Raw genomic sequence first — 14264 nt, forward strand, 5'->3', positions numbered from 1 at the left:
TCGTAGTCGGGACAACAGGTGGTGCTACTGCCGGCTTGCATCGTTGGACGTCTCGAGCGCACCACCCCTGCGCACTCCGGTGGCGAGTGTAGGTCACCTGGTCCCCTTTACATGGTAGCTGATTGTCACATCTGTTGCGGAACGGGGTTTTCACATTGTAGCTGGTAAAGAAGATTTCAGTCGGCAGTCCCGGTTCTTGTATGGAGCCCCAACCCCGCTTCGGGTGAAAGGCTAGTACAGTCCCCTGCCTTACCGAGTTCCTCTTATTGTGTTCAGTCTTTGGTCTCTGTACTTTCGGTGGGTCATTTGGTTCTGTCTCTTTTTGGTTTTGCCATTGTAGAATTAAGCATTGCTTATACTGTTCCCAGGTGAGCGCAGCAATGCTGAGGCCCTCCTGCCTGGCCCCATCCGGCCCGATCCGTGGGGTGTCCCACTGGAAGATCACCCCCTCTGAGCTCAAATCTAGCGGTTTCCCCATCGTTGTTGCTAACGGAGGCACCAGCTTCTCCATGGTGCCTGGGGTTAGCACTACCAGCTCAGCGGTGAAAACTCGGTTATTGTCGGGCTGGGGAGCGGTCACGGAAGCAGGGTCGGTCGGGGGAGCAGGATCGGTCGGGGGAGCAGGGACGCTTTCCATACCTGCGTCTGATGTGATTCCCCCGATGTTGATCTGTTCCGTTGACAAGGACGCTGGAATCGGCTGCAGCCCGGACCACGGTTCTTCCAGGGCGGCCTCCTGGCACAGCTCCGACTTCCATTGCTTCGCATCGGCTGGTTCCATATTCAGGATAGGCTGGCTCGGCTCCGCCGCCTGTAGCTCTGAGAGGTCCGGATCCTCCAGCTGCGGTGGGCTCGGATCCATCTCCGGTGGGCGAGGACAGGCCGGGATCACTTCGCCGTCGCTCTGGGACTCGCTGGTCGCCATCCCTGCTCCGGGATCTTCGGTGGCACATGCACATTGCCCCTCCATTTTCTGAGGGCGTAGCTTCTCCTTCCTCTCGTTCCCGCCGTTGCAAATCAGGGGGCAGTTCTCCTCTGCTTCTGGGCAGGTCATCATCTCGCAGCAGTAGTCGGAGGGGGCGGTCGCCACTTTTAGCGCCGCTTTGATAGTCTCCTCCCATGGCACGTCCTTCTTCTTCCTCTGCGCTCCCCGTGGCGCTGCAATGGCGGCGGTTTTGGCGGGAACTTTTGGCGGCAAGTGGCAATCCACAGTCTTTGCAATAAATCACAGTTCCAAGGCACACATGACCTGATTCTTCAGACTTAAGTAGATCCTGTTCGTGACGCCAAGTTGGAGCGCCCCCAGACGCAGGGCCACGGGGTACTTGGTACCGGGCCTCTCTGTCTCAGTTCTGGGGTTGTCACAGTGGCTAGACCCGGTCCGTGACCCTGCTAAGGGGCGTCCAATGAAAGATGTGATGATGGTGCGTGGTGCAGGTCGCAATGAATAACGAGGACACAGGGTTGCAGTCTCTTTACCTCTTTACTGAAGGCTTCAGGATCCTCAATCCAGAGTACTGCTAACAGGGCGGGCTGAGACCGGCCTGTCCGATGGCACATCCAGAGTTTCCTTTGCAGGTGGAAATCAGTGCCTACCTTCTAGCGCCTGTGTGTTGTAGTACCTCCCTGCTGAGCACCACGGGATAGTCCTCACAACTGTTGTGTCTGTATCTGATGTTCTTTCTCTGATGTTCTTTCTCTGATGTTCTTTCTCTGTTCTTTCTCTGATGTTCTTTTCTCACAACTATCTGATGTTCTTCTCCGTCCCCCAGATGATATGGATAGGACGCACCCGTATGACGGGTAGGCCTGGAGTTCTTCCGGGACCCTAGCGTCGCCCCTCTCCCACAATTGCCCACTATGTCTGCTTAGGTGATTTAGGTGAGACAGCCAACCTAAAATTAACTGTCCTGCCGCTGTTTGAAGTATTGCTTGGAGCCTAATACTTCCTCGGCGTTCCGGCCACCGGCTACGTGCCTCAGTAGGATGTTGCCTCGATCTTACGGCACGACTCCTGCTGGCTTTATCTCCTTTTTGCTGCGATCTCGTTTCTCACTTCTCCACAGTAAACCTTGCTTCTTTTCCTTTCTTAGGATGCCGCCGCTTTCGAGTGCAGGCGCGGCTCCGTAACGTTCTGTTCGCTAGGCCACTGTCAGGATCCCACCCCTGACAGAGACCCCCCTGAATCTTCCCCTGCAACACCCTCTGCCACAGGATGTTGCCTGGTTCCAACCCAACTTCCTATCCAGCCCCCAGTTTTATCAGATTGTGAGGAGTGGCCTAATACATAGGACCCTTTGCTCCCCCTGGTGGCCAGAATGTGAAGTGTAAAGTGTGACTGTGATACCTGGTCAGGTGAACTCCTTAGGTGCCATCAGACGTACCATCACTCCCCTTAGCGGCGGAGCGTCAGTACTGCAACGACCAGGACTCTGGGGCGCTGCAGTAGTATTATGCAGGCTGCAGGTGCTGTATAGAGGTATTATTTAATCATTGTATGGTAATTTTATTCTGTCATTATACGGATGTATTATTTAGGAATTGTGTGGTAGTATTTTACAGTCTCCATATAGTGCTATTTATATAAAAGGGCACAAGACAAGGATATGTGTACTTTTGTTTTCTTTTCAAACTCTGAGGAAGAAATCACAAGTAATTTGAATTTTGATGTTTCGAGTGTTGGGGTTAAAACAGGCACAAAAATACTCAGCAATCTGAGATGTGCAACTCATATAATCCTGCAGGCAGAGAGTGAGAAATTCTTGGAAAAGCTGGTCTTCAATTTGAAAGAAGAAAACAAGAACATGGGACTTTATCTGAACATCTGAAGACCAAAATCATGACCACCACCAACGAGGAAGTCCATATAAAGATCAATGCTGGAGTAATAGAGGTGGTCGCCAGCTTCATTTTTTTGTGTTCCTCTGTAATCATAATGGTGGTATGACAGGAAAGATCAAGTGTAAAATAGCTGTGGGGCGTGCAGCCATGGTGAGCATGGACCAGGTATCGAAGCGAAAGAACGTCTCCATCACCACCAAAGACTTCCCAATTATGACATATGGCTGTAAGATGTGGACACTCACGAAAGCAGATAGAAAAATAATTGATGCCTATGAGCTGTAGTGTTGGAGAAAACTTCCACAAATTCTGCGATCAGTGAGGATCACCACCAAAGATGTTCTTGATCTTATAAACCCAGAGATGACCCCAGAAAGCGAGATCACCAGACAGAGACTAACCTTCTTTGGACACTTGTTGAGTGAAAATGCTACTGAGAGTGGTCAGTGGTAAAAGGCAACGGGAGATTGAAGGCCGGATGGATACCATCAAGAATGATGCAGTAATAAACATCAAGCAATTGAAAGAAGCCATGAAAACAAGGATGCCCGGCGAAAACTGGCCTGCAGACTATCCAAGGGTCGGACATGACTGATCGGATACAATCAGAATCAAATATAGTGGTACAATTTAGCCACGTTATGGTACTATTGTTCAGTCACTGTACAGAGGTATTATATGATCATGGTATGGCGGTATTATTCAGTTACTGTATGAAGGTGATTTTTTAGTCATTTTAAAAATCTATTTTTCTGGCTAAAAAGGTACCACAATCTTATTTTTTATTGTTCATCAAACTAAAGGTACCTTCACACGAAACGACGCTGCAGCGATAGCGACAACGATGCCGATCGCTGCAGCGTCGCTGTTTGATCGCTGGAGAGCTGTCACACAGACCGCTCTCCAGCGACCAACGATGCCGAGGTCCCCGGGTAACCAGGGTAAACATCGGGTTACTAAGCGCAGGGCCGCGCTTAGTAACCCGATGTTTACCCTGGTTACCAGCGTAAAATGTAAAAAAAACAAACAGCACATACTTACATTCGCGTCCCCCGGCGTCCGCTTCCTGCACTGACTGACTGACTGAGCGCCGGCAGTAGCAGGGCACAGCGGTGACGTCACCACTGTGCTGTGCTTTCACTTTCACTTTGCGGCGCTCAGTCAGTGTGGGAAGCAGATGGCGGGGGATGCGAATGTAAGTATGTGCTGTTTGTTTTTTTTACATTTTACGCTGGTAACCAGGGTAAACATCGGGTTACTAAGCGCGGCCCTGCGCTTAGTAACCCGATGTTTACCCTGGTTACCAGTGTAAAATATCGCTGGTATCGTTGCTTTTGCTGTCAAACACAACGATACACGGCGATCGGACGACCAAATAAAGTTCTGAACTTTATTCAGCGACCAGCGACATCACAGCAGGATCCTGATCGCTGCTGCGTGTCAAACTAAACGATATCGCTAGCCAGGACGCTGCAACGTCACGGATCGCTAGTGATATCGTTACAAAGTCGTTTCGTGTGAAGGTACCTTAAGTTAAAAATCAGTAGAGGATATTCTATTATGCTCTTGTTTCCTGGAGAAACAATATGTTGGCAACCAGAACTTATCAGTGAAATTTGCATTGATAAGACCCAGAGTTCTTGATATAAAGTTGTGAATGACTAGGACCTGATTTCATTTAAATCACCTTGTTGTTCAGACGTTCTTCAAGAAGTGATCCCGGACAAAGAGTGGAATGAGGAGTTGTAGACTGGAAGCCTTCATGGTACTGGCCCTCTGTACAATTGGTAAGGGAAGACTCGAGCAATAGTTTGACACTGATTGGTTACAGGTTTTATTTCCAGATAAAGGGTTTCCCTATGGGTTTTTGCTTTTCAATGTATTTGGTAAATCTGTATATGGCCATTTGGGAAGAACGTTTCATGCATACAATCAATAATCAGTACCATCGCCACATTTAATGGTACGGTAGGTACATTGATGATTTACTATCTGGAGTGCCCACTAAAGATACCGAGGCTTTTGCTGTATTTGCGTAAAAATTAGTATTATTTGCCCAAAACAAAAGAGTACAACAAAAATCAGATTTCTTTTCTGGACATTTTTTGATGGGAGATAGCATTAATCATAACATTGTAACTAAACTGACAAAACCCAAGATAGAAACATAATAAGAAAATACCCTGCAGTAAATATGCAAAATGGGTCTCATGGGTGCTTAAAGAGTACCTATCACTTGCTCAAAAATGTTTAATTATATTCCTTGGAAAAATCATTGAGCTCCCCTTATTCTACTTTTTTTTCTATTTTTCATTGCGTGGCTCCATTGCAGAGATAATCACATTTGTTGCTTTTGGAGTGCAGTATGTGAAATCTCGGCTTGCATATCAACTGGTTGTTTCTCCATAGTCTTCTGTGGGGTCATGCATTTTCAGCCTCCCTCCTAGACACTGCTAATCACACTACTAGAAGTCTCAAACTGCTAGATCAGATGCTGATTGGTCTGGGAGGGAGGTATGAAAGTGAACACCCCCAGACAAAATTCAACGGAAATGCCCAGTTGCACTACAAGCAGAGATTTCGCATACTGTGCTCAAAAAGCAACAAATGTGATTATCTCTGTAATCGAATGACAACGCAAAACGGAAAACAATAGCAGAATCAGAGTATCTCAGGGATTCTTACAATTTATTTGAGTAAATTGATCAGGTGGCAGATCCTTTTTAAATAGGACCAAAAAGATTTCAGATCATAAAGAACATATCTGTTCTAGGAGGAATACATCTGTATCTAACCTGGTTGTCAAGTTTTCCAGTGAGAGGTAATAATAGTACGAAAATATATTCCTATTTAGTATCAAGGAAAAGAGAAAAGGCGCTCCAAGTGTGTTACCCTCAAAATAGGACACAGTGAGCAAAGGATTGTATATGCTTGGATTGTGACCAGGCACAACTCAGTAAGAATGAAGGGCTGCGGCTCTGACCACTGACACACAAGGGAAGAAATGTATTCAAACCTAACAGGAAAAAGAGCGGTGATTCCTGGACAATGCCTCAGAGTGAAGACAAAGGTGTATGTTCTCTGGATCTTTATCCCTTCATATGCAGCGCCCCAGAGTCCTGGTCGTTGCAGTAATGTCATTCTTCCACCAGGGGGAGTGATATTACGTCTGAAGGTAATAACGGAGTTCATCTTTCCAGGTATCACAAACCAAACACCACACTTCACACTCCAATCCACCAGGGGGAGCTATGCTCCTATCTAGTAGGGCACTCCTCACAGAAGGGTAAAACTGGTGGTTTGGATAGAAAGTTAGTCAGACGCTGCCTGGGTTTGACCCAGTGAGTACCTGTCAGGCAGACAGGGGGAGAAGGAGGAACATCTGAGCTGCAGACAGAGGGTCCCTGTCAGGGGTGGGATCCTGACAGAGGCCTAGCGGGATAGAACGTTACGGAGCTGCGCCTGCCCCACGTGCGGCAGCATCCTAAGAAAGGACACGAAGAGAACTGTGTTGTAGAGAGTGAGAAACGAAGTCACAGCACAAGGAGAAAACACCGGGAGGAGTTCTGCACTGTAAAGGCTGCCTCCTTCTGAGGCGCGTAGCCGGTGGCCGGAACACCGAGGGAGTAATTGACTCTACGCATTACTTCAGAGACCGGCAGGACAGTCAATTCCAAGTTGACTGCCCGACCTAAATACCTAAGAAGACACGGAGGCAAATTGTGGGGGTCGGGGCGTCTCTAGGGTCCCTATAAACAAGCCTCAGGCCATCAGTCACACGGGTTTGTCCTATCCACACCATCTGGGGGACAGAGAGGAAGAAACAACATCTAGAACATCCACGAAAGTTGTGAGGACCTTACCGAGTTGCTCAGCAGGGAGGTACTACAACACACAGGTGCTAGTAGGAAGGCTACTGATTTCCACCTGGATAAGGGAACTCTGGATTTGCCTTCGGACCGGCCGGACCCTGCCTACCCTGTGGTCCGAACCCTGGACTGTGGACGCTGAAGCTTCCAGTAAAAGGTAAAGAGACTGCAACCTTGTGTCCTCATTATTCCCTGCGCCTTACATCGTCTACCATCACCATTTACACATCTGGGAAGCCCTGGGGAAACACTTCACCTGTGGGAAGGTATACCATCTAGCTGCCATAACATCACCCCAGTGGACCCCTCACCGCAGCGTCGGTCACCCTGACCAAATACCACATGTGGCGTCACGAACTTTCCCTTTTAAAGACCTTTCCCATTCACCTCACGGACGTTGCCCTAGGGCCACGGACCGGGTCAGCCACTGTGACATCCCCCGAACCGAAGGACCCGGTGCCGAGTACCCCATTGCCCTACACGGGGGGGGGGCGATCCACATACAATGTGTGACTCTACCAGATGAAGGCGTCAACCTGACTTCGAAACGCGTTACATGAATTAATGACTCATTACATACAATGAATGAAGATGACTCATTACATACAATTTTGGAGCCGGGAGTCATAGATCTAAAACATTGGGTAACATTTTACACTGAAGAGCAAAAGGGTAACAATGTTTTGAACTTTTGACTTTCAGGCTTCACATCTCACCGTCCACTACTGCTAGGATCGTCAGACTACCATCATTTTATAGACAATCATCTTCGATATCTCATACATAACTTTAACTTTAACTTGCTATTTAGCATATGATTAGATATGCAGATTCTTGTCATGTTACTGCATTGTTTCTGTTTTACTCCTAAAAATCTAAATTTTTGTATTTTGTAAATCCTCCTTTGGCTTTCACCACTGCCTGAATCCCTTTGGGCTGCTCTCGATCAGATTCAAGCATGTCTAAACCTAAAAATTTGATCCCAGGTCTCTTCTACACGTTTCCAAAGTTGGTGCATACTGGTTGCCTCACTTGGGTATGTACAGTATACAGGTTTTTCTTCAGCTCTACCCACAAGTGTTGGATTGGGTTGAGATCTGGACGTATGTGATCTCTCTATTACGAAGGTGTTTCTTGAGCCAGAACTGATAGACCTGGCGCATCAAAAACTCAATCAGGCTTAAAAGCACACAAAAAGATAAATCTAAATGAATAAATGCAGACCTGTGACAGGTGGGTACCATCCATAGTGGCCGAGCGGCACTTGCCTCCTCCCTTGCATGTGCAGGGCTGACAGGGTCATCATGCTGCACGTGGAGAGCTGTCAGGGTCATCATACTGGGCATGAAGGGCTGTCAGTCATCATACTGTGTGTGGAGGGCTGTCAGGGTCATCATACTGCATGTGTAGGGCTGTCAGGGTCATCATACTGAGCATGGAGGGCTGTCAGTCATCATACTGTGTGTGGAGGGCTGTATGTGGAGGGCTGTCAGGGTCATCATACTGTGTGTGGAGGGCTGTATGTGGAGGGCTGTCAGGGTCATCATACTGTGTGTGGAGGGCTGTATGTGGAGGGCTGTCAGGGTCATCATACTGTGTGTGGAGGGCTGTCAGGGTCATCATACTGCACGTGGAGGGCTGTCAGAGTCATCATACTGTATGGGAGCCCTCATACTCTGGGAGGCATTGTGGCAGAATCATAATGTGTGGGGGAGTCGCTGTGGAGGCACCGTACTTTGCTGGAGTCACTGTGGAGGCCCCATACTGTGCATGTCGGGGTACTGTGAAGGAATTTACTATGCTTCTATCATACTGTGTGGTGAAAGGACATTTTTGGGGACCTCATACTCTGTTGGGGCCATGAAAAGATTATCGTAGTGAGTGAGAACACTAAGGGTCTTCAGAAGGTGCACAATCACATGCCCCTCTTCCTGTTATTAAAAGTTGGGAGATATGACCCTGACTACTCCTCCGAACCTCCGAATACTGTTTTGTTTTTTTTTTTGAAGGGGGGTGTACTTAGGACTTTTGCAGTGGGCCCCTGTGATTGCTTTCACGGCGCTGACCTGCTGTCATATTGAGCGACAGTTTCCGTGCCACGCACCACGATGTGCATTTAATGTGTCGCTTCATCAGGGAGTGATGACTCCCCACTACCGTAATCAGCCAACTTTGCCAATGCACTTTCTTCTCCAGTTACATTATTGTTTTGCCCTTGGTTTCTCTTAGCCACCATATCCCGCTTGCTTTGTTTGGCTTTTATTGGCATCAGCTTCTTGTACTGACGGATATTTATCAGCTTGTTGTCACAAGGTTGTCACAGGACCTGCCTATTACTAATCTCACTGAACGTTAATTATTGGTAGAGGTCTGGAGTTCTGTACTAAAGAGAACCTGTCACCAGGTTTTTGCCACCTAATGTAGGGGGAGAGATACTGATTCCAGTGCTGTGTCACTTACTGGCTGATTTCTGCAGTTTTGATAAAATCACTAGTGGACTAGTAAACCTGCTACCAGATAATCCTCCATATTCATAATTTCTGTATAACCTGACGCCCCCACTGATTGGCAGCTTTCTGCCTATGCACAGTGTACACAGAAAGCTGTCAATCAGTGGTGTGGACGAGGTTATCCAGGGCTCAGCATTCAGAGAACTGCTAGATCTTCAGAACATAAAACAGTGATTTTATCAACACTGCAGCACGCAGCCTGAGTGGATCACTCTGTGGTCTACTCGGTATTAGTGTAATGCTAGATAAAGATGACAATGATACTTTATTGATCTCACAGATGTTCAATTTTTTCCCCACAGCTCACTCTGTGTCCGGTAAGTTAATCAAAAATGACCTGTTGGATCCCAAGTTTTCAAATGAACCTGGAAAAAGTGAATTGTCTGTCACCAATGAGGCCATTTTTGTCAATCTGACCGCTTTGGTCTCCATACCGTCATCTGAGAACGGGAGCGCACAGATTGTGTCCTCAGATCTGACCATGTCTGGAGAGAACCCATGCCTCTTCACCATCATAGCTGAGGAGATCAAGAACTGCGACAAATCCACCGGAACGAACGTCTCCTGCAAATCACAGGACAATGGGCCAGAACTGCATGTAACATTGGTTGCTGTAGTCAACTATGAAAAAACTTTCACCTACACAACAAATGTCACCAGTGGGACACTAATGCTGACAATTTCTATGGAGAACACGCTAGTCGTTGTGCCCACATATTCTCCTTGGATGGGGCTCACAACAATTTATCTCAGCTTTATGTTTGAAAGCTTTCAACGGATCGAAAAGATGGTCAACTCTACGAATGTTTTCATGAACGTGCAAGCTACGTTCACACCTACATCGTCCCAAAACACCACCCCCATGAATGGTCGGCCTGGTCTATGTAAGTAAAAAAAAAAAGCCTATATAAACCCAAGTAGTACCCTTTTAGAGCTAATTGGTGAGGTGGTGAGGTGTCCCTTTCAAGTCACCCTCAAATCAATTAAGAAAAAGAGCCCACAAAATATATGTTGCCTGCCTGGAGGACCCAACCTGTCCATGTATTATACAGCCTGAACACTGATTTCAATGAGAAACATGTAATACCTAATTTCCCTTGCGGAGGCACTCCAGGGAGATTGAACCCTTCCTAAATGCTTCTCTCTTAGACAACAGCAGATTATGATCATCAAGGTTCTCTAAAATTATGACTCTTTGAACAAAAATAGGCTAATCAAGCATACCAAGCCCTTTAAAAATTAACGCTGCCCTAAAATTCCATTTTTTTATCTATGAATAGAAAAAATGCATCTACCAGATCTGGAAATAACATAATCCCACATACTTCATAGCCTTGTGGGAATGTTTGTGTGGAGGGTGCCTGGTGGTCTTGAGTCTAAAGGCCCCCAAATACGATAGTTGACCAAAGCCACTGGTTTGGTCAGGAATGGACGACCAGCTAATATATATGGGCAAGTGCCGACTCTTCCCAATAAATGAGGATCACCATGTGTAGCGCCCACACCGCCGCAGGGCCGAGGGGTACCCGGTACCGGGTCTCTGAGCCTCTGCTCTGGGGTTGTCACGGTGGCTAGGCCCGGTCCGTGACCCTGCCGAGGGGCGTACAGTCAAATAATAGATGTGGGTGGTGGTGGTGGTGCGGTGCAGTAAATAACGAGGACACCAGGTTGCAGTCTCTTTACCTCTTTACTGAAGATCTCTGGGTCCTCAGTCCGGAATCCAGATAACCAGGCTGCGCAAGTCCGGCCGGTCCAATGGCACCTCCGGAGTTCTCTTAACAGGTGGAAATCTGTGCCTTCCTTCTAGCGCTATGTGTTGCGGTCCTTCCCTGCTGTGCTTACGGAAAGTCCCCACAACTGTTGTGTCCGTTTCTTAAGTTCCCTCACAACTCGATTAGATGATGTTCTGCTAATCCTCCGTCCCTCCCTGATGTTACGGTTGGGACGGCACCCGTTTGACGGGTAGGCTCGGAGCTCTTCCGGGACCCTAGAGTCGCCCCTCTCCACAAGTTGCCCCCCAAGACTGCATAGGTGATTTAAGTGAGACAGCCCGCCTTAGACTGACTGTCCTGCCGCTGTTTAGAGTATTACGTGAAGCTGAATATGGTAATACTCTCTCGGCGTTCCGGCCACCGGTTGTGCGCCTCAGTAGGATGTTGCCTCGGTCTTACAGCACGACTCCTACTGGTATTCTCCTATCGCTTTGATCTCGTTTCTCACTCAGCACAATCTATCTCGCTTCTGATCCTTCCTTGGGCACCGCCGCTATCCTGAGCAGGCACGGTCCCGTTACGTTCGCTCAAATTGCCAAGCCTCTGTCAGGATCCCACCCCTGACAGAGACCCTACTGTATCTTCCCCCACAACACCCTCTGCCACAAGGTGTTGCCTGGTTCCAACCCAGTCAGCTTTCTGTCTAACTTCCTGCCTGACCCCCAGTTTACCCACAATGGTGGGGAGTGGCCTAGTGAATAGAACCCGTAGCTCCCCCCGGAGGCCCGACTGTGAAATGTATTGGTGTCTGTGATACCTGATCAGATGAACTCCTTCAGTGCCATCAGACGTGCCATAGCTCCCCTTAGCGGCGGAGCCACAGTACTGAAACGACCAGGACTCTGGGGCGCTGCACATGTAAATCGTGGAGATAAGCAGCCCTCGGGGATGAGACTCCACGCCCCCTATGGAAAACACATGCCGAGCCACTCTTGTATGTGTGCGGGGGAGTCAGTACAGATGACTTAGATGTTTGGGAACCTTAAAATTTATAATTTTTAGAAATATTTTTAGAAATGCAATTAAAAAAATTACAAATGAGCCTCCTTGTGATACGAGCCAAGAGCAGAAAGGTGCCAGGTAGTTTTGTAAAGCAGGAAGGAAGCGATATCTATGTTATTGTATTCGTGAGAGACAACTGATAACGTGAGTCATTAGAGATTCCAGACGTGTTTCCACGCTACCATTAATAAAACAATGATATTTCCTCATTCTCTGTCTCTCACAAAGCCGTGAATAGGATATTTCCTTTTCTTCTGTAGGAATATTCATAAAATATGGTGATTTGGAATGAATATTTTCCTACAAATACAAAGAAAGTCTCATCCAGACTGTCCTGGACTTGCTGTATTTATGTGACTAGGTGGCGACGTTCTACAATACCATGTGCCGTATGGAGGCAGAAAATTATTCAGAATTATTATCACTGGTAGGATTGAACAGGGGCTGTCCAGGGCAAAGTTATCCACCTTGGTACCTGGAACATTTCTATCTACAGCATGGCTGGGTGGAGAACTCAATTCCACGCCACCGGAAGACCCAAACACAAAGCTGAGAGCAAAACTGAAATGATACGAGAAGTCGGCAGACTGTAGACTATAAAGTTATCACTTCTCCGCAGGTCCTCTGAATGGAACCGTCCTGCTGATGCTTTTTGCCATTTATCTCTTCATCTGATTCATTATTGGCAGCTTTGTCTGTAAGTTGTGCAAAAAGAAAAAAAAAAGAGCATGAACCGCACATCCCAAAATCATACGTTGATCTAAAGCCGCTAGGCAAAAATTTAAATACTGAACATGAGGTTTTCAGTTTAACATTCTGATCAGACTGTATGAAGCCCACTGCCCCTTCACGGCAAACCTCGTAGTGGGTCCTAACGCCCTAACGGAGCGGAGCCGTGCGGCGACCACCGCCGCAGCGGCCATGCACCAGCAGGGCGGACGGCCTGTTGCCCCACAGCGCCCATGCTGCAAGACTGAGTCCCCAAGACTCCAGACCGCGCCGCCCCACCAGCACAAAGCCACAGCAACAATGGCCGCCACACAGCACCAAAATGAAGGGAGCATTTAAACTCACCTTCCTCCAGCTCTTCAGTGAGAGCCAAAATGGGCTAGACCCCTTACTTTGCAGTCTCCTGCTAATTAAAATCACCTGAGCCAAATGGGAGGAGTGCTGGTCCAAAAAAAGAGACAAGTACATGCTATGTGCAAAAAGAAAAAAAAAAAAAGAGCATGAACCGCACATCCCAAAATCATACGTTGATCTAAAGCCGCTAGGCAAAAATTTAAATACTGAACATGAGGTTTTCAGTTTAACATTCTGATCAGACTGTATGAAGCCCACTGCCCCTTCACGGCAAACCTCGTAGTGGGTCCTAGCGCCCTAACGGAGCGGAGCCGTGCGGCGACCACCGCCGCAGCGGCCATGCACCAGCAGGGCGGACGGCCTGTTGCCCCACAGCGCCCATGCTGCAAGACTGAGTCCCCAAGACTCCAGACCGCGCCGCCCCACCAGCACAAAGCCACAGCAACAATGGCCGCCACACAGCACCAGCACCAAAATGAAGGGAGCATTTAAACTCACCTTCCTCCAGCTCTTCAGTGAGAGCCAAAATGGGCTAGACCCCTTACTTTGCAGTCTCCTGCTAATTAAAATCACCTGAGCCAAATGGGAGGAGTGCTGGTCCAAAAAAAGAGACAAGTACATGCTATGTGCAAAAAGAAAAAAAAAAAAAAAAGAGCATGAACCGCACATCCCAAAATCATACGTTGATCTAAAGCCGCTAGTTAAAAATTTAAATACTGAACATGAGGTTTTCAGTTTAACATTCTGATCAGACTGTATGAAGCCCACTGCCCCTTCACGGCAAACCTCGTAGTGGGTCCTAACACCCTGACGGAGCGGAGCCGTGCGGCGACCACCGCCGCAGCGGCCATGCACCAGCAGGGCGGACGGCCTGTTGCCCCACAGCGCCCATGCTGCAAGACTGAGTCCCCAAGACTCCAGACCGCGCCGCCCCACCAGCACAAAGCCACAGCAACAATGGCCGCCACACAGCACCAGCACCAAAATGAAGGGAGCATTTAAACTCACCTTCCTCCAGCTCCAGGTGATTTTAATTAGCAGGAGACTGCAAAGTAAGGGGTCTAGCCCATTTTGGCTCTCACTGAAGAGCTGGAGGAAGGTGAGTTTAAATGCTCCCTTCATTTTGGTGCTGGTGCTGTGTGGCGGCCATTGTTGCTGTGGCTTTGTGCTGGTGGGGCGGCGCGGTC

Source organism: Ranitomeya variabilis, chromosome 2 (genome assembly GCF_051348905.1).
Source record: "Ranitomeya variabilis isolate aRanVar5 chromosome 2, aRanVar5.hap1, whole genome shotgun sequence".
Taxonomy (NCBI): Eukaryota; Metazoa; Chordata; class Amphibia; order Anura; family Dendrobatidae; genus Ranitomeya; species Ranitomeya variabilis.